At 64.2% G+C, this 20,522-nt stretch overlaps 5 non-coding genes across 5 annotated transcripts; all 5 read right to left on the bottom strand.

Moving 5' to 3' along the window:
* Positions 1-3,358: 3,358 nt before the first annotated feature.
* Positions 3,359-3,477, bottom strand: LOC142868768 (5S ribosomal RNA). The gene has a single exon (XR_012917694.1). It is a non-coding gene; the product is annotated as a 5S ribosomal RNA (ribosomal RNA).
* A 3,539-nt stretch (positions 3,478-7,016) lies between these two features.
* Positions 7,017-7,135, bottom strand: LOC142868767 (5S ribosomal RNA). Its single transcript, XR_012917693.1, has one exon. It is a non-coding gene; the product is annotated as a 5S ribosomal RNA (ribosomal RNA).
* A 3,536-nt stretch (positions 7,136-10,671) lies between these two features.
* On the bottom strand, positions 10,672-10,790 carry LOC142868766 (5S ribosomal RNA). The gene has a single exon (XR_012917692.1). It is a non-coding gene; the product is annotated as a 5S ribosomal RNA (ribosomal RNA).
* A 3,542-nt stretch (positions 10,791-14,332) lies between these two features.
* Positions 14,333-14,451, bottom strand: LOC142868765 (5S ribosomal RNA). Its single transcript, XR_012917691.1, has one exon. It is a non-coding gene; the product is annotated as a 5S ribosomal RNA (ribosomal RNA).
* A 3,536-nt stretch (positions 14,452-17,987) lies between these two features.
* LOC142868763 (5S ribosomal RNA) lies at positions 17,988-18,106 on the bottom strand. Its single transcript, XR_012917689.1, has one exon. It is a non-coding gene; the product is annotated as a 5S ribosomal RNA (ribosomal RNA).
* Between the last annotated feature and the right edge of the window lie 2,416 nt (positions 18,107-20,522).

Below are 20,522 nucleotides of genomic sequence, written 5' to 3'. Positions count from 1 at the left end.
CGGGCAGGGAGCGGTGGGCCGGGGTGGGGGGCTGTCTCTCTATACACACACAAACACACACACACACACACTCACACTCACTCACTCACACTCACACAAGATGCGCCTCCACGGCTGGACTCGCCAAGGTGGAGACCTTCCAGCCCCCTTCCTCTCCTCGCCTGGCCTCCTTCCCCTACCCGCCCCCCACCCCCAGCTCGTGGCCGCCCCCGCCGCCGCCCGCCGCCGCCGATTGCGCACGCGCGGATCGCCCGCCCTTTGACCCCAGGCAGGGGCCGCCCTCCCCGACAACCCCTTTCAGCTGGGCCCCCCACCCTGTGGGTGGGCTGCCGCCTATTCCCCCGGGCCCGGGCTGGGGCACAGCGCATGGGGGAGGGGAGCGAGTGTATGGGGCGTCTCTCTCTCTCTCTAGGGATGTGTCCCATGGGTGGGGTGGCGTGGTTTGTGGGGCGCTGAAGAAATCAGTCCCCTCCATCTCCTACCTCTGGAAAACGCCCAAGCCCTTGGAGAACTGCCGGCAACGCGACCGGGGGGGGGGGGGGGGGGGCCGGGACCCTCCTCTGCGTCCTCCTGTGGCCCAGTCCAAGGGGCCTGGGCCTGGCCGGGGCTGCATTGGACCCCGACCACCCTGGCGTGTGGACTCGCTAAAAATCGGCGATTAGATATTGGATTCCAGCTTCATTGAGGTCATTTCACTAATGAGTGCACCGGAAAGAGTTTCCTAATCCATCTGTGAGGGTGGCAACTGAAAGAGAATTTGAAAGCTGACAGAATAGGCGAGGAAAGGCATAGGAGATTTCCACACCCAGTAAGGAAGCCTTTCTCGAAATGGAAGAAAGAAACGAGCAAACAGAAACACCGGTAGCCCGCCAGGATCAGAGTCTGCCCCCGAGAGAAAGTACCCTGACCAGGTTCACCCGTGGGTGGGTGGCGAGCTAGCGGCATTCAGAAGAGCGAGGCCCGCAGTCTGTGCAGAAGACACCTGCACTCGGGTGTGTGTGGCGGCACGATTCACAAGCAGCTCCAGATGTTAAGCCAAGGAGAAGCCAGGGAGTTCCCAACGCCCCAGGTGTCCTCAGCCCACGACTGGCTGCTGGGGGAATGCGAAGCCCGGCTCCTTGTCTCAGAGCGGGACAACCAGGAGGTGTGACGTACACCCCGGGGTTCCCAGGAGGATCAGGCTGAAGCTGGGACTTGGCCTGAAAGTGTCCCCTCGCATGGCCACCCCCTTCCCCTTCCTGCTCCTCTACTCCTGGTGCCCCTCCATCCAGGGGCCAGACCTTAAAGAGTCACCCGCAAGAGAATCCTGGTCCCAAAGGAGCCTTCTGGGGGACCCGTGCTGAGAGAGGTTGTGGGCATGGCCCGCTGGGGCTCTGCCCGACCCAGGGCTGAGAGATGCAACCTCCCAGCTCTGGGTCCCTGCAGGGGAAGCGTTGGCAAGCACAGGGCCAGTCCTCCAAAGGCCCAGGTGCAGGGAGCCCAGGCCAAGCAGCCTGTGGAAGAAGCCACCCCGGGAAGACGACTGCAGGCCACGGCCCTTCCCACCTCCTCCTCCTCCTCCTCCTGCTCCTCCACCCCCCCCCCGACCTCCCACCCCCCACCCCCGACATGGCGCAGGGCTCAGAGACACCTCAGACACTTGCTACCCAAAGTGCAAAGGGCATCAGTTGCTCCTCCAAACCCCCCCCCCCCTGCCCAGCAGACCGCGTTGTCCAGCCAGCCCCCGGGCCTCCCTGGGGTGCCCAGCACAAAAGTGCAGACAACCACCGGACCCTCAATCTCAGTTTTCGGATGTTTTTGCCACTCTAAGGACCCGCAGGCCAGCTGGGCCTTCTGGCAGGACAGAGAGCCCCGGAATCCGACGTGGAGAGCTGGGTGTACGTCCCCACGAGGAGGCGGTCCCCACCTCCGCGGCTCTCCCCTTGCGGGGGGGGGGGGAAAGCAGCCACGGGGCCTCAGAGAAGACACCAGGCTGGGCGCCCGCCCCACAGTGGGGGCACGTCCCCCGCAGGCCACTTAGCGACGGCCGCCGGCCGGCGGACGGTTGGGTGGCGCGAGACGCTGCGGCCGCCCTGCTACCGGGTTCCTGGGAGGGCGTCCTGGAACCAGCGTCCACACCAAGCCCTTGGAAGGCCCAGGCGACGGAGGAGCCCCGTCAGGCAGGGGCCGAGGACGGTGACGGCCCGGGCGGGGAGGAGCGTGTCAGGCAGGGGCAGAGGACGGTGACAGGCCGGGCGGGAAGGAGTCAGTCAGGCAGGGGCCGAGGAGGAGACGGGCTGGGTAAGGGTTAGGGTTAGAGTCAGGGCACAAGTCACAATCGCAAAGACCTGGAAGCGACCCGAGTGCCCATCGACCCACGAGTGCGTAAATGAAATGTGGCGCGTGGACACCACGGAGTGCTATTCAGCTAGGAGGAGCAGCGGTGAGAGGGCACCTCTCGTGGTTCTCCTGGCCAGAGCTGGAACCCGTTCCAGTAAGCCAGGTAGCCCAAGAATGGACACACGAGCACCACGTGCTCGCGCTCACCAGCAAATGGGTACGAACCGATGGACACCTAAGTGGACACAGAGGAATCACCTTCATCGGGTGGGTGTCGGGCGGGTGGGGGGAGGGGATGGGCATACACCTCCATTAGGAATGGGGTGGGTGCGCACCGACTGGGGGATGGGCGCACTTGAGGCTCTGACCCGAGGGGGGAGGCAGGGAGAGGGCAACGTACCCGACCCTAACATTGGTACCCCCACAATACGCTGGAACGACATCAGAGGTAAATGAATAAGAACACAGGGGGGAGGGGGGCACGGGCAACACATGTCACCTTAATACTTGGACTCCCATCATCTGCTTGAAAAGAGAGAGAAAAGAAAATGCAATCATAGAGATAAGAGACACTTTTTAAAGATAATGAATCCGAAGAGAAAAGTAAAAGGAGGCCTGTGGAGCAGGTCTGGGTGTGACTCCGGATCCCCCAACATCAGGTGCCACCACCAAAGATTCCTACGTGTAGCCCATAGAACCCCAAAAGCAACGGGACGAGTTCTGGTCACATACTCCCTCCAAATGACATCCTGGCCTTCTTCTGGAACTCCCTCCCCTCTCAGACTCTCAAGGTTTCCTCCAGCGTGTCGGTTCCCACAGAGCAGACCTTTGGTCTGAGACCTGACAGTCCAGAAGCCACGCATGCTGCCCCGTGACGGCGGTGTCGCGGCTTGGGACAAGAGGAGGCCCCACGGTGCGGGCTGGGGCGCCAGGCACCGCGGCGGGCGCTGAGGGTGGGGGTGACCCCCACCCCGGGCCGCCGCCTCGCTCCCAGAGAGGGGACAGAACAGGAGGCAAAACAAAAAAAAAAAAAAGAAGAAGCCGACGGCACCCGGTATTCCCAGGCGGTCTCCCATCCAAGTACTAACCAGGCCCGACCCTGCTTAGCTTCCCAGACCAGACGAGGTCGGGCGCGTTCAGGGTGGTGTGGCCCTAGACGGCGGAGGGCGCCCCTGCCCCGCTCAAGAAGCCGAGCCTCTCTGCACTTCCCCGCCGCCTCCTCCCGCCCCAGGCCCCGCACCGGCGCTGACCCGCGCCGGGCCGGGCCTGTTGAGTTCACCGGCCGGGTCCGGCGGGCTCCGAGGGACGGGGGTGACAGGCGGGGCGGGGCGGGGCGGGCAGGGAGCGGTGGGCCGGGGTGGGGGGCTGTCTCTCTATACACACACAAACACACACACACACACACTCACACTCACTCACTCACACTCACACAAGATGCGCCTCCACGGCTGGACTCGCCAAGGTGGAGACCTTCCAGCCCCCTTCCTCTCCTCGCCTGGCCTCCTTCCCCTACCCGCCCCCCACCCCCAGCTCGTGGCCGCCCCCGCCGCCGCCCGCCGCCGCCGATTGCGCACGCGCGGATCGCCCGCCCTTTGACCCCAGGCAGGGGCCGCCCTCCCCGACAACCCCTTTCAGCTGGGCCCCCCACCCTGTGGGTGGGCTGCCGCCTATTCCCCCGGGCCCGGGCTGGGGCACAGCGCATGGGGGAGGGGAGCGAGTGTATGGGGCGTCTCTCTCTCTCTCTAGGGATGTGTCCCATGGGTGGGGTGGCGTGGTTTGTGGGGCGCTGAAGAAATCAGTCCCCTCCATCTCCTACCTCTGGAAAACGCCCAAGCCCTTGGAGAACTGCCGGCAACGCGACCGGGGGGGGGGGGGGGGGGGGGGCCGGGACCCTCCTCTGCGTCCTCCTGTGGCCCAGTCCAAGGGGCCTGGGCCTGGCCGGGGCTGCATTGGACCCCGACCACCCTGGCGTGTGGACTCGCTAAAAATCGGCGATTAGATATTGGATTCCAGCTTCATTGAGGTCATTTCACTAATGAGTGCACCGGAAAGAGTTTCCTAATCCATCTGTGAGGGTGGCAACTGAAAGAGAATTTGAAAGCTGACAGAATAGGCGAGGAAAGGCATAGGAGATTTCCACACCCAGTAAGGAAGCCTTTCTCGAAATGGAAGAAAGAAACGAGCAAACAGAAACACCGGTAGCCCGCCAGGATCAGAGTCTGCCCCCGAGAGAAAGTACCCTGACCAGGTTCACCCGTGGGTGGGTGGCGAGCTAGCGGCATTCAGAAGAGCGAGGCCCGCAGTCTGTGCAGAAGACACCTGCACTCGGGTGTGTGTGGCGGCACGATTCACAAGCAGCTCCAGATGTTAAGCCAAGGAGAAGCCAGGGAGTTCCCAACGCCCCAGGTGTCCTCAGCCCACGACTGGCTGCTGGGGGAATGCGAAGCCCGGCTCCTTGTCTCAGAGCGGGACAACCAGGAGGTGTGACGTACACCCCGGGGTTCCCAGGAGGATCAGGCTGAAGCTGGGACTTGGCCTGAAAGTGTCCCCTCGCATGGCCACCCCCTTCCCCTTCCTGCTCCTCTACTCCTGGTGCCCCTCCATCCAGGGGCCAGACCTTAAAGAGTCACCCGCAAGAGAATCCTGGTCCCAAAGGAGCCTTCTGGGGGACCCGTGCTGAGAGAGGTTGTGGGCATGGCCCGCTGGGGCTCTGCCCGACCCAGGGCTGAGAGATGCAACCTCCCAGCTCTGGGTCCCTGCAGGGGAAGCGTTGGCAAGCACAGGGCCAGTCCTCCAAAGGCCCAGGTGCAGGGAGCCCAGGCCAAGCAGCCTGTGGAAGAAGCCACCCCGGGAAGACGACTGCAGGCCACGGCCCTTCCCACCTCCTCCTCCTCCTCCTCCTGCTCCTCCACCCCCCCCCCGACCTCCCACCCCCCACCCCCGACATGGCGCAGGGCTCAGAGACACCTCAGACACTTGCTACCCAAAGTGCAAAGGGCATCAGTTGCTCCTCCAAACCCCCCCCCCCCTGCCCAGCAGACCGCGTTGTCCAGCCAGCCCCCGGGCCTCCCTGGGGTGCCCAGCACAAAAGTGCAGACAACCACCGGACCCTCAATCTCAGTTTTCGGATGTTTTTGCCACTCTAAGGACCCGCAGGCCAGCTGGGCCTTCTGGCAGGACAGAGAGCCCCGGAATCCGACGTGGAGAGCTGGGTGTACGTCCCCACGAGGAGGCGGTCCCCACCTCCGCGGCTCTCCCCTTGCGGGGGGGGGGGGGAAAGCAGCCACGGGGCCTCAGAGAAGACACCAGGCTGGGCGCCCGCCCCACAGTGGGGGCACGTCCCCCGCAGGCCACTTAGCGACGGCCGCCGGCCGGCGGACGGTTGGGTGGCGCGAGACGCTGCGGCCGCCCTGCTACCGGGTTCCTGGGAGGGCGTCCTGGAACCAGCGTCCACACCAAGCCCTTGGAAGGCCCAGGCGACGGAGGAGCCCCGTCAGGCAGGGGCCGAGGACGGTGACGGCCCGGGGCGGGGAGGAGCGTGTCAGGCAGGGGCAGAGGACGGTGACAGGCCGGGCGGGAAGGAGTCAGTCAGGCAGGGGCCGAGGAGGAGACGGGCTGGGTAAGGGTTAGGGTTAGAGTCAGGGCACAAGTCACAATCGCAAAGACCTGGAAGCGACCCGAGTGCCCATCGACCCACGAGTGCGTAAATGAAATGTGGCGCGTGGACACCACGGAGTGCTATTCAGCTAGGAGGAGCAGCGGTGAGAGGGCACCTCTCGTGGTTCTCCTGGCCAGAGCTGGAACCCGTTCCAGTAAGCCAGGTAGCCCAAGAATGGACACACGAGCACCACGTGCTCGCGCTCACCAGCAAATGGGTACGAACCGATGGACACCTAAGTGGACACAGAGGAATCACCTTCATCGGGTGGGTGTCGGGCGGGTGGGGGGAGGGGATGGGCATACACCTCCATTAGGAATGGGGTGGGTGCGCACCGACTGGGGGATGGGCGCACTTGAGGCTCTGACCCGAGGGGGGAGGCAGGGAGAGGGCAACGTACCCGACCCTAACATTGGTACCCCCACAATACGCTGGAACGACATCAGAGGTAAATGAATAAGAACACAGGGGGGAGGGGGGCACGGGCAACACATGTCACCTTAATACTTGGACTCCCATCATCTGCTTGAAAAGAGAGAGAAAAGAAAATGCAATCATAGAGATAAGAGACACTTTTTAAAGATAATGAATCCGAAGAGAAAAGTAAAAGGAGGCCTGTGGAGCAGGTCTGGGTGTGACTCCGGATCCCCCAACATCAGGTGCCACCACCAAAGATTCCTACGTGTAGCCCATAGAACCCCAAAAGCAACGGGACGAGTTCTGGTCACATACTCCCTCCAAATGACATCCTGGCCTTCTTCTGGAACTCCCTCCCCTCTCAGACTCTCAAGGTTTCCTCCAGCGTGTCGGTTCCCACAGAGCAGACCTTTGGTCTGAGACCTGACAGTCCAGAAGCCACGCATGCTGCCGCGTGACGGCGGTGTCGCGGCTTGGGACAAGAGGAGGCCCCACGGTGCGGGCTGGGGCGCCAGGCACCGCGGCGGGCGCTGAGGGTGGGGGTGACCCCCACCCCGGGCCGCCGCCTCGCTCCCAGAGAGGGGACAGAACAGGAGGCAAAACAAAAAAAAAAAAAAGAAGAAGCCGACGGCACCCGGTATTCCCAGGCGGTCTCCCATCCAAGTACTAACCAGGCCCGACCCTGCTTAGCTTCCCAGACCAGACGAGGTCGGGCGCGTTCAGGGTGGTGTGGCCCTAGACGGCGGAGGGCGCCCCTGCCCCGCTCAAGAAGCCGAGCCTCTCTGCACTTCCCCGCCGCCTCCTCCCGCCCCAGGCCCCGCACCGGCGCTGACCCGCGCCGGGCCGGGCCTGTTGAGTTCACCGGCCGGGTCCGGCGGGCTCCGAGGGACGGGGGTGACAGGCGGGGCGGGGCGGGGCGGGCAGGGAGCGGTGGGCCGGGGTGGGGGGCTGTCTCTCTATACACACACAAACACACACACACACACACTCACACTCACTCACTCACACTCACACAAGATGCGCCTCCACGGCTGGACTCGCCAAGGTGGAGACCTTCCAGCCCCCTTCCTCTCCTCGCCTGGCCTCCTTCCCCTACCCGCCCCCCACCCCCAGCTCGTGGCCGCCCCCGCCGCCGCCCGCCGCCGCCGATTGCGCACGCGCGGATCGCCCGCCCTTTGACCCCAGGCAGGGGCCGCCCTCCCCGACAACCCCTTTCAGCTGGGCCCCCCACCCTGTGGGTGGGCTGCCGCCTATTCCCCCGGGCCCGGGCTGGGGCACAGCGCATGGGGGAGGGGAGCGAGTGTATGGGGCGTCTCTCTCTCTCTCTAGGGATGTGTCCCATGGGTGGGGTGGCGTGGTTTGTGGGGCGCTGAAGAAATCAGTCCCCTCCATCTCCTACCTCTGGAAAACGCCCAAGCCCTTGGAGAACTGCCGGCAACGCGACGGGGGGGGGGGGGGGGGCCGGGACCCTCCTCTGCGTCCTCCTGTGGCCCAGTCCAAGGGGCCTGGGCCTGGCCGGGGCTGCATTGGACCCCGACCACCCTGGCGTGTGGACTCGCTAAAAATCGGCGATTAGATATTGGATTCCAGCTTCATTGAGGTCATTTCACTAATGAGTGCACCGGAAAGAGTTTCCTAATCCATCTGTGAGGGTGGCAACTGAAAGAGAATTTGAAAGCTGACAGAATAGGCGAGGAAAGGCATAGGAGATTTCCACACCCAGTAAGGAAGCCTTTCCCGAAATGGAAGAAAGAAACGAGCAAACAGAAACACCGGTAGCCCGCCAGGATCAGAGTCTGCCCCCGAGAGAAAGTACCCTGACCAGGTTCACCCGTGGGTGGGTGGCGAGCTAGCGGCATTCAGAAGAGCGAGGCCCGCAGTCTGTGCAGAAGACACCTGCACTCGGGTGTGTGTGGCGGCACGATTCACAAGCAGCTCCAGATGTTAAGCCAAGGAGAAGCCAGGGAGTTCCCAACGCCCCAGGTGTCCTCAGCCCACGACTGGCTGCTGGGGGAATGCGAAGCCCGGCTCCTTGTCTCAGAGCGGGACAACCAGGAGGTGTGACGTACACCCCGGGGTTCCCAGGAGGATCAGGCTGAAGCTGGGACTTGGCCTGAAAGTGTCCCCTCGCATGGCCACCCCCTTCCCCTTCCTGCTCCTCTACTCCTGGTGCCCCTCCATCCAGGGGCCAGACCTTAAAGAGTCACCCGCAAGAGAATCCTGGTCCCAAAGGAGCCTTCTGGGGGACCCGTGCTGAGAGAGGTTGTGGGCATGGCCCGCTGGGGCTCTGCCCGACCCAGGGCTGAGAGATGCAACCTCCCAGCTCTGGGTCCCTGCAGGGGAAGCGTTGGCAAGCACAGGGCCAGTCCTCCAAAGGCCCAGGTGCAGGGAGCCCAGGCCAAGCAGCCTGTGGAAGAAGCCACCCCGGGAAGACGACTGCAGGCCACGGCCCTTCCCACCTCCTCCTCCTCCTCCTCCTGCTCCTCCACCCCCCCGACCTCCCACCCCCCACCCCCGACATGGCGCAGGGCTCAGAGACACCTCAGACACTTGCTACCCAAAGTGCAAAGGGCATCAGTTGCTCCTCCAAACCCCCCCCCCCGCCCAGCAGACCGCGTTGTCCAGCCAGCCCCCGGGCCTCCCTGGGGTGCCCAGCACAAAAGTGCAGACAACCACCGGACCCTCAATCTCAGTTTTCGGATGTTTTTGCCACTCTAAGGACCCGCAGGCCAGCTGGGCCTTCTGGCAGGACAGAGAGCCCCGGAATCCGACGTGGAGAGCTGGGTGTACGTCCCCACGAGGAGGCGGTCCCCACCTCCGCGGCTCTCCCCTTGCGGGGGGGGGGGGGGAAAGCAGCCACGGGGCCTCAGAGAAGACACCAGGCTGGGCGCCCGCCCCACAGTGGGGGCACGTCCCCCGCAGGCCACTTAGCGACGGCCGCCGGCCGGCGGACGGTTGGGTGGCGCGAGACGCTGCGGCCGCCCTGCTACCGGGTTCCTGGGAGGGCGTCCTGGAACCAGCGTCCACACCAAGCCCTTGGAAGGCCCAGGCGACGGAGGAGCCCCGTCAGGCAGGGGCCGAGGACGGTGACGGCCCGGGCGGGGAGGAGCGTGTCAGGCAGGGGCAGAGGACGGTGACAGGTGACAGGCCGGGCGGGAAGGAGTCAGTCAGGCAGGGGCCGAGGAGGAGCCGGGGCTGGGTAAGGGTTAGGGTTAGAGTCAGGGCACAAGTCACAATCGCAAAGACCTGGAAGCGACCCGAGTGCCCATCGACCCACGAGTGCGTAAATGAAATGTGGCGCGTGGACACCACGGAGTGCTATTCAGCTAGGAGGAGCAGCGGTGAGAGGGCACCTCTCGTGGTTCTCCTGGCCAGAGCTGGAACCCGTTCCAGTAAGCCAGGTAGCCCAAGAATGCACACACGAGCACCACGTGCTCGCGCTCACCAGCAAATGGGTACGAACCGACGGACACCCAAGTGGACACAGAGGAATCACCTTCATCGGGTGGGTGTCGGGCGGGTGGGGGGAGGGGATGGGCATACACCTCCATTAGGAATGGGGTGGGTGCGCACCGACTGGGGGATGGGCGCACTTGAGGCTCTGACCCGAGGGGGGAGGCAGGGAGAGGGCAACGTACCCGACCCTAACATTGGTACCCCCACAATACGCTGGAACGACATCAGAGGTAAATGAATAAGAACACAGGGGGGAGGGGGGCACGGGCAACACATGTCACCTTAATACTTGGACTCCCATCATCTGCTTGAAAAGAGAGAGAAAAGAAAATGCAATCATAGAGATAAGAGACACTTTTTAAAGATAATGAATCCGAAGAGAAAAGTAAAAGGAGGCCTGTGGAGCAGGTCTGGGTGTGACTCCGGATCCCCCAACATCAGGTGCCACCACCAAAGATTCCTACGTGTAGCCCATAGAACCCCAAAAGCAACGGGACGAGTTCTGGTCACATACTCCCTCCAAATGACATCCTGGCCTTCTTCTGGAACTCCCTCCCCTCTCAGACTCTCAAGGTTTCCTCCAGCGTGTCGGTTCCCACAGAGCAGACCTTTGGTCTGAGACCTGACAGTCCAGAAGCCACGCATGCTGCCGCGTGACGGCGGTGTCGCGGCTTGGGACAAGAGGAGGCCCCACGGTGCGGGCTGGGGCGCCAGGCACCGCGGCGGGCGCTGAGGGTGGGGGTGACCCCCACCCCGGGCCGCCGCCTCGCTCCCAGAGAGGGGACAGAACAGGAGGCAAAACAAAAAAAAAAAAAAGAAGAAGCCGACGGCACCCGGTATTCCCAGGCGGTCTCCCATCCAAGTACTAACCAGGCCCGACCCTGCTTAGCTTCCCAGACCAGACGAGGTCGGGCGCGTTCAGGGTGGTGTGGCCCTAGACGGCGGAGGGCGCCCCTGCCCCGCTCAAGAAGCCGAGCCTCTCTGCACTTCCCCGCCGCCTCCTCCCGCCCCAGGCCCCGCACCGGCGCTGACCCGCGCCGGGCCGGGCCTGTTGAGTTCACCGGCCGGGTCCGGCGGGCTCCGAGGGACGGGGGTGACAGGCGGGGCGGGGCGGGGCGGGCAGGGAGCGGTGGGCCGGGGTGGGGGGCTGTCTCTCTATACACACACAAACACACACACACACACACTCACACTCACTCACTCACACTCACACAAGATGCGCCTCCACGGCTGGACTCGCCAAGGTGGAGACCTTCCAGCCCCCTTCCTCTCCTCGCCTGGCCTCCTTCCCCTACCCGCCCCCCACCCCCAGCTCGTGGCCGCCCCCGCCGCCGCCCGCCGCCGCCGATTGCGCACGCGCGGATCGCCCGCCCTTTGACCCCAGGCAGGGGCCGCCCTCCCCGACAACCCCTTTCAGCTGGGCCCCCCACCCTGTGGGTGGGCTGCCGCCTATTCCCCCGGGCCCGGGCTGGGGCACAGCGCATGGGGGAGGGGAGCGAGTGTATGGGGCGTCTCTCTCTCTCTCTAGGGATGTGTCCCATGGGTGGGGTGGCGTGGTTTGTGGGGCGCTGAAGAAATCAGTCCCCTCCATCTCCTACCTCTGGAAAACGCCCAAGCCCTTGGAGAACTGCCGGCAACGCGACCGGGGGGGGGGGGGGGGGGGGGGGCCGGGACCCTCCTCTGCGTCCTCCTGTGGCCCAGTCCAAGGGGCCTGGGCCTGGCCGGGGCTGCATTGGACCCCGACCACCCTGGCGTGTGGACTCGCTAAAAATCGGCGATTAGATATTGGATTCCAGCTTCATTGAGGTCATTTCACTAATGAGTGCACCGGAAAGAGTTTCCTAATCCATCTGTGAGGGTGGCAACTGAAAGAGAATTTGAAAGCTGACAGAATAGGCGAGGAAAGGCATAGGAGATTTCCACACCCAGTAAGGAAGCCTTTCCCGAAATGGAAGAAAGAAACGAGCAAACAGAAACACCGGTAGCCCGCCAGGATCAGAGTCTGCCCCCGAGAGAAAGTACCCTGACCAGGTTCACCCGTGGGTGGGTGGCGAGCTAGCGGCATTCAGAAGAGCGAGGCCCGCAGTCTGTGCAGAAGACACCTGCACTCGGGTGTGTGTGGCGGCACGATTCACAAGCAGCTCCAGATGTTAAGCCAAGGAGAAGCCAGGGAGTTCCCAACGCCCCAGGTGTCCTCAGCCCACGACTGGCTGCTGGGGGAATGCGAAGCCCGGCTCCTTGTCTCAGAGCGGGACAACCAGGAGGTGTGACGTACACCCCGGGGTTCCCAGGAGGATCAGGCTGAAGCTGGGACTTGGCCTGAAAGTGTCCCCTCGCATGGCCACCCCCTTCCCCTTCCTGCTCCTCTACTCCTGGTGCCCCTCCATCCAGGGGCCAGACCTTAAAGAGTCACCCGCAAGAGAATCCTGGTCCCAAAGGAGCCTTCTGGGGGACCCGTGCTGAGAGAGGTTGTGGGCATGGCCCGCTGGGGCTCTGCCCGACCCAGGGCTGAGAGATGCAACCTCCCAGCTCTGGGTCCCTGCAGGGGAAGCGTTGGCAAGCACAGGGCCAGTCCTCCAAAGGCCCAGGTGCAGGGAGCCCAGGCCAAGCAGCCTGTGGAAGAAGCCACCCCGGGAAGACGACTGCAGGCCACGGCCCTTCCCACCTCCTCCTCCTCCTCCTCCTGCTCCTCCACCCCCCCCCGACCTCCCACCCCCCACCCCCGACATGGCGCAGGGCTCAGAGACACCTCAGACACTTGCTACCCAAAGTGCAAAGGGCATCAGTTGCTCCTCCAAACCCCCCCCCCTGCCCAGCAGACCGCGTTGTCCAGCCAGCCCCCGGGCCTCCCTGGGGTGCCCAGCACAAAAGTGCAGACAACCACCGGACCCTCAATCTCAGTTTTCGGATGTTTTTGCCACTCTAAGGACCCGCAGGCCAGCTGGGCCTTCTGGCAGGACAGAGAGCCCCGGAATCCGACGTGGAGAGCTGGGTGTACGTCCCCACGAGGAGGCGGTCCCCACCTCCGCGGCTCTCCCCTTGCGGGGGGGGGGGGAAAGCAGCCACGGGGCCTCAGAGAAGACACCAGGCTGGGCGCCCGCCCCACAGTGGGGGCACGTCCCCCGCAGGCCACTTAGCGACGGCCGCCGGCCGGCGGACGGTTGGGTGGCGCGAGACGCTGCGGCCGCCCTGCTACCGGGTTCCTGGGAGGGCGTCCTGGAACCAGCGTCCACACCAAGCCCTTGGAAGGCCCAGGCGACGGAGGAGCCCCGTCAGGCAGGGGCCGAGGACGGTGACGGCCCGGGCGGGGAGGAGCGTGTCAGGCAGGGGCAGAGGACGGTGACAGGTGACAGGCCGGGCGGGAAGGAGTCAGTCAGGCAGGGGCCGAGGAGGAGACGGGCTGGGTAAGGGTTAGGGTTAGAGTCAGGGCACAAGTCACAATCGCAAAGACCTGGAAGCGACCCGAGTGCCCATCGACCCACGAGTGCGTAAATGAAATGTGGCGCGTGGACACCACGGAGTGCTATTCAGCTAGGAGGAGCAGCGGTGAGAGGGCACCTCTCGTGGTTCTCCTGGCCAGAGCTGGAACCCGTTCCAGTAAGCCAGGTAGCCCAAGAATGCACACACGAGCACCACGTGCTCGCGCTCACCAGCAAATGGGTACGAACCGACGGACACCCAAGTGGACACAGAGGAATCACCTTCATCGGGTGGGTGTCGGGCGGGTGGGGGGAGGGGATGGGCATACACCTCCATTAGGAATGGGGTGGGTGCGCACCGACTGGGGGATGGGCGCACTTGAGGCTCTGACCCGAGGGGGGAGGCAGGGAGAGGGCAACGTACCCGACCCTAACATTGGTACCCCCACAATACGCTGGAACGACATCAGAGGTAAATGAATAAGAACACAGGGGGGAGGGGGGCACGGGCAACACATGTCACCTTAATACTTGGACTCCCATCATCTGCTTGAAAAGAGAGAGAAAAGAAAATGCAATCATAGAGATAAGAGACACTTTTTAAAGATAATGAATCCGAAGAGAAAAGTAAAAGGAGGCCTGTGGAGCAGGTCTGGGTGTGACTCCGGATCCCCCAACATCAGGTGCCACCACCAAAGATTCCTACGTGTAGCCCATAGAACCCCAAAAGCAACGGGACGAGTTCTGGTCACATACTCCCTCCAAATGACATCCTGGCCTTCTTCTGGAACTCCCTCCCCTCTCAGACTCTCAAGGTTTCCTCCAGCGTGTCGGTTCCCACAGAGCAGACCTTTGGTCTGAGACCTGACAGTCCAGAAGCCACGCATGCTGCCGCGTGACGGCGGTGTCGCGGCTTGGGACAAGAGGAGGCCCCACGGTGCGGGCTGGGGCGCCAGGCACCGCGGCGGGCGCTGAGGGTGGGGGTGACCCCCACCCCGGGCCGCCGCCTCGCTCCCAGAGAGGGGACAGAACAGGAGGCAAAACAAAAAAAAAAAAAAGAAGAAGCCGACGGCACCCGGTATTCCCAGGCGGTCTCCCATCCAAGTACTAACCAGGCCCGACCCTGCTTAGCTTCCCAGACCAGACGAGGTCGGGCGCGTTCAGGGTGGTGTGGCCCTAGACGGCGGAGGGCGCCCCTGCCCCGCTCAAGAAGCCGAGCCTCTCTGCACTTCCCCGCCGCCTCCTCCCGCCCCAGGCCCCGCACCGGCGCTGACCCGCGCCGGGCCGGGCCTGTTGAGTTCACCGGCCGGGTCCGGCGGGCTCCGAGGGACGGGGGTGACAGGCGGGGCGGGGCGGGGCGGGCAGGGAGCGGTGGGCCGGGGTGGGGGGCTGTCTCTCTATACACACACAAACACACACACACACACACTCACACTCACTCACTCACACTCACACAAGATGCGCCTCCACGGCTGGACTCGCCAAGGTGGAGACCTTCCAGCCCCCTTCCTCTCCTCGCCTGGCCTCCTTCCCCTACCCGCCCCCCACCCCCAGCTCGTGGCCGCCCCCGCCGCCGCCCGCCGCCGCCGATTGCGCACGCGCGGATCGCCCGCCCTTTGACCCCAGGCAGGGGCCGCCCTCCCCGACAACCCCTTTCAGCTGGGCCCCCCACCCTGTGGGTGGGCTGCCGCCTATTCCCCCGGGCCCGGGCTGGGGCACAGCGCATGGGGGAGGGGAGCGAGTGTATGGGGCGTCTCTCTCTCTCTCTAGGGATGTGTCCCATGGGTGGGGTGGCGTGGTTTGTGGGGCGCTGAAGAAATCAGTCCCCTCCATCTCCTACCTCTGGAAAACGCCCAAGCCCTTGGAGAACTGCCGGCAACGCGACGGGGGGGGGGGGGGGGGCCGGGACCCTCCTCTGCGTCCTCCTGTGGCCCAGTCCAAGGGGCCTGGGCCTGGCCGGGGCTGCATTGGACCCCGACCACCCTGGCGTGTGGACTCGCTAAAAATCGGCGATTAGATATTGGATTCCAGCTTCATTGAGGTCATTTCACTAATGAGTGCACCGGAAAGAGTTTCCTAATCCATCTGTGAGGGTGGCAACTGAAAGAGAATTTGAAAGCTGACAGAATAGGCGAGGAAAGGCATAGGAGATTTCCACACCCAGTAAGGAAGCCTTTCCCGAAATGGAAGAAAGAAACGAGCAAACAGAAACACCGGTAGCCCGCCAGGATCAGAGTCTGCCCCCGAGAGAAAGTACCCTGACCAGGTTCACCCGTGGGTGGGTGGCGAGCTAGCGGCATTCAGAAGAGCGAGGCCCGCAGTCTGTGCAGAAGACACCTGCACTCGGGTGTGTGTGGCGGCACGATTCACAAGCAGCTCCAGATGTTAAGCCAAGGAGAAGCCAGGGAGTTCCCAACGCCCCAGGTGTCCTCAGCCCACGACTGGCTGCTGGGGGAATGCGAAGCCCGGCTCCTTGTCTCAGAGCGGGACAACCAGGAGGTGTGACGTACACCCCGGGGTTCCCAGGAGGATCAGGCTGAAGCTGGGACTTGGCCTGAAAGTGTCCCCTCGCATGGCCACCCCCTTCCCCTTCCTGCTCCTCTACTCCTGGTGCCCCTCCATCCAGGGGCCAGACCTTAAAGAGTCACCCGCAAGAGAATCCTGGTCCCAAAGGAGCCTTCTGGGGGACCCGTGCTGAGAGAGGTTGTGGGCATGGCCCGCTGGGGCTCTGCCCGACCCAGGGCTGAGAGATGCAACCTCCCAGCTCTGGGTCCCTGCAGGGGAAGCGTTGGCAAGCACAGGGCCAGTCCTCCAAAGGCCCAGGTGCAGGGAGCCCAGGCCAAGCAGCCTGTGGAAGAAGCCACCCCGGGAAGACGACTGCAGGCCACGGCCCTTCCCACCTCCTCCTCCTCCTCCTCCTGCTCCTCCACCCCCCCGACCTCCCACCCCCCACCCCCGACATGGCGCAGGGCTCAGAGACACCTCAGACACTTGCTACCCAAAGTGCAAAGGGCATCAGTTGCTCCTCCAAACCCCCCCCCCCGCCCAGCAGACCGCGTTGTCCAGCCAGCCCCCGGGCCTCCCTGGGGTGCCCAGCACAAAAGTGCAGACAACCACCGGACCCTCAATCTCAGTTTTCGGATGTTTTTGCCACTCTAAGGACCCGCAGGCCAGCTGGGCCTTCTGGCAGGACAGAGAGCCCCGGAATCCGACGTGGAGAGCTGGGTGTACGTCCCCACGAGGAGGCGGTCCCCACCTCCGCGGCTCTCCCCTTGCGGGGGGGGGGGGGGAAAGCAGCCACGGGGCCTCAGAGAAGACACCAGGCTGGGCGCCCGCCCCACAGTGGGGGCACGTCCCCCGCAGGCCACTTAGCGACGGCCGCCGGCCGGCGGACGGTTGGGTGGCGCGAGACGCTGCGGCCGCCCTGCTACCGGGTTCCTGGGAGGGCGTCCTGGAACCAGCGTCCACACCAAGCCCTTGGAAGGCCCAGGCGACGGAGGAGCCCCGTCAGGCAGGGGCCGAGGACGGTGACGGCCCGGGCGGGGAGGAGCGTGTCAGGCAGGGGCAGAGGACGGTGACAGGTGACAGGCCGGGCGGGAAGGAGTCAGTCAGGCAGGGGCCGAGGAGGAGCCGGGGCTGGGTAAGGGTTAGGGTTAGAGTCAGGGCACAAGTCACAATCGCAAAGACCTGGAAGCGACCCGAGTGCCCATCGACCCACGAGTGCGTAAATGAAATGTGGCGCGTGGACACCACGGAGTGCTATTCAGCTAGGAGGAGCAGCGGTGAGAGGGCACCTCTCGTGGTTCTCCTGGCCAGAGCTGGAACCCGTTCCAGTAAGCCAGGTAGCCCAAGAATGCACACACGAGCACCACGTGCTCGCGCTCACCAGCAAATGGGTACGAACCGACGGACACCCAAGTGGACACAGAGGAATCACCTTCATCGGGTGGGTGTCGGGCGGGTGGGGGGAGGGGATGGGCATACACCTCCATTAGGAATGGGGTGGGTGCGCACCGACTGGGGGATGGGCGCACTTGAGGCTCTGACCCGAGGGGGGAGGCAGGGAGAGGGCAACGTACCCGACCCTAACATTGGTACCCCCACAATACGCTGGAACGACATCAGAGGTAAATGAATAAGAACACAGGGGGGAGGGGGGCACGGGCAACACATGTCACCTTAATACTTGGACTCCCATCATCTGCTTGAAAAGAGAGAGAAAAGAAAATGCAATCATAGAGATAAGAGACACTTTTTAAAGATAATGAATCCGAAGAGAAAAGTAAAAGGAGGCCTGTGGAGCAGGTCTGGGTGTGACTCCGGATCCCCCAACATCAGGTGCCACCACCAAAGATTCCTACGTGTAGCCCATAGAACCCCAAAAGCAACGGGACGAGTTCTGGTCACATACTCCCTCCAAATGACATCCTGGCCTTCTTCTGGAACTCCCTCCCCTCTCAGACTCTCAAGGTTTCCTCCAGCGTGTCGGTTCCCACAGAGCAGACCTTTGGTCTGAGACCTGACAGTCCAGAAGCCACGCATGCTGCCGCGTGACGGCGGTGTCGCGGCTTGGGACAAGAGGAGGCCCCACGGTGCGGGCTGGGGCGCCAGGCACCGCGGCGGGCGCTGAGGGTGGGGGTGACCCCCACCCCGGGCCGCCGCCTCGCTCCCAGAGAGGGGACAGAACAGGAGGCAAAACAAAAAAAAAAAAAAGAAGAAGCCGACGGCACCCGGTATTCCCAGGCGGTCTCCCATCCAAGTACTAACCAGGCCCGACCCTGCTTAGCTTCCCAGACCAGACGAGGTCGGGCGCGTTCAGGGTGGTGTGGCCCTAGACGGCGGAGGGCGCCCCTGCCCCGCTCAAGAAGCCGAGCCTCTCTGCACTTCCCCGCCGCCTCCTCCCGCCCCAGGCCCCGCACCGGCGCTGACCCGCGCCGGGCCGGGCCTGTTGAGTTCACCGGCCGGGTCCGGCGGGCTCCGAGGGACGGGGGTGACAGGCGGGGCGGGGCGGGGCGGGCAGGGAGCGGTGGGCCGGGGTGGGGGGCTGTCTCTCTATACACACACAAACACACACACACACACACTCACACTCACTCACTCACACTCACACAAGATGCGCCTCCACGGCTGGACTCGCCAAGGTGGAGACCTTCCAGCCCCCTTCCTCTCCTCGCCTGGCCTCCTTCCCCTACCCGCCCCCCACCCCCAGCTCGTGGCCGCCCCCGCCGCCGCCCGCCGCCGCCGATTGCGCACGCGCGGATCGCCCGCCCTTTGACCCCAGGCAGGGGCCGCCCTCCCCGACAACCCCTTTCAGCTGGGCCCCCCACCCTGTGGGTGGGCTGCCGCCTATTCCCCCGGGCCCGGGCTGGGGCACAGCGCATGGGGGAGGGGAGCGAGTGTATGGGGCGTCTCTCTCTCTCTCTAGGGATGTGTCCCATGGGTGGGGTGGCGTGGTTTGTGGGGCGCTGAAGAAATCAGTCCCCTCCATCTCCTACCTCTGGAAAACGCCCAAGCCCTTGGAGAACTGCCGGCAACGCGACCGGGGGGGGGGGGGGGGGGGGGGGGGGCCGGGACCCTCCTCTGCGTCCTCCTGTGGCCCAGTCCAAGGGGCCTGGGCCTGGCCGGGGCTGCATTGGACCCCGACCACCCTGGCGTGTGGACTCGCTAAAAATCGGCGATTAGATATTGGATTCCAGCTTCATTGAGGTCATTTCACTAATGAGTGCACCGGAAAGAGTTTCCTAATCCATCTGTGAGGGTGGCAACTGAAAGAGAATTTGAAAGCTGACAGAATAGGCGAGGAAAGGCATAGGAGATTTCCACACCCAGTAAGGAAGCCTTTCCCGAAATGGAAGAAAGAAACGAGCAAACAGAAACACCGGTAGCCCGCCAGGATCAGAGTCTGCCCCCGAGAGAAAGTACCCTGACCAGGTTCACCCGTGGGTGGGTGGCGAGCTAGCGGCATTCAGAAGAGCGAGGCCCGCAGTCTGTGCAGAAGACACCTGCACTCGGGTGTGTGTGGCGGCACGATTCACAAGCAGCTCCAGATGTTAAGCCAAGGAGAAGCCAGGGAGTTCCCAACGCCCCAGGTGTCCTCAGCCCACGACTGGCTGCTGGGGGAATGCGAAGCCCGGCTCCTTGTCTCAGAGCGGGACAACCAGGAGGTGTGACGTACACCCCGGGGTTCCCAGGAGGATCAGGCTGAAGCTGGGACTTGGCCTGAAAGTGTCCCCTCGCATGGCCACCCCCTTCCCCTTCCTGCTCCTCTACTCCTGGTGCCCCTCCATCCAGGGGCCAGACCTTAAAGAGTCACCCGCAAGAGAATCCTGGTCCCAAAGGAGCCTTCTGGGGGACCCGTGCTGAGAGAGGTTGTGGGCATGGCCCGCTGGGGCTCTGCCCGACCCAGGGCTGAGAGATGCAACCTCCCAGCTCTGGGTCCCTGCAGGGGAAGCGTTGGCAAGCACAGGGCCAGTCCTCCAAAGGCCCAGGTGCAGGGAGCCCAGGCCAAGCAGCCTGTGGAAGAAGCCACCCCGGGAAGACGACTGCAGGCCACGGCCCTTCCCACCTCCTCCTCCTCCTCCTCCTGCTCCTCCACCCCCCCCCGACCTCCCACCCCCCACCCCCGACATGGCGCAGGGCTCAGAGACACCTCAGACACTTGCTACCCAAAGTGCAAAGGGCATCAGTTGCTCCTCCAAACCCCCCCCCCTGCCCAGCAGACCGCGTTGTCCAGCCAGCCCCCGGGCCTCCCTGGGGTGCCCAGCACAAAAGTGCAGACAACCACCGGACCCTCAATCTCAGTTTTCGGATGTTTTTGCCACTCTAAGGACCCGCAGGCCAGCTGGGCCTTCTGGCAGGACAGAGAGCCCCGGAATCCGACGTGGAGAGCTGGGTGTACGTCCCCACGAGGAGGCGGTCCCCACCTCCGCGGCTCTCCCCTTGCGGGGGGGGGGGAAAGCAGCCACGGGGCCTCAGAGAAGACACCAGGCTGGGCGCCCGCCCCACAGTGGGGGCACGTCCCCCGCAGGCCACTTAGCGACGGCCGCCGGCCGGCGGACGGTTGGGTGGCGCGAGACGCTGCGGCCGCCCTGCTACCGGGTTCCTGGGAGGGCGTCCTGGAACCAGCGTCCACACCAAGCCCTTGGAAGGCCCAGGCGACGGAGGAGCCCCGTCAGGCAGGGGCCGAGGACGGTGACGGCCCGGGCGGGGAGGAGCGTGTCAGGCAGGGGCAGAGGACGGTGACAGGTGACAGG

The sequence above is a fragment of the Microcebus murinus genome, unplaced genomic scaffold, assembly GCF_040939455.1.
Source record: "Microcebus murinus isolate Inina unplaced genomic scaffold, M.murinus_Inina_mat1.0 scaf042_hap2_Mmur4.0, whole genome shotgun sequence".
In the NCBI taxonomy this organism is placed as follows: Eukaryota; Metazoa; Chordata; class Mammalia; order Primates; family Cheirogaleidae; genus Microcebus; species Microcebus murinus.
The sequence above is the reverse complement of the archived record's forward strand: the minus strand, read 5'-3'. Positions and strand labels throughout refer to the sequence as shown.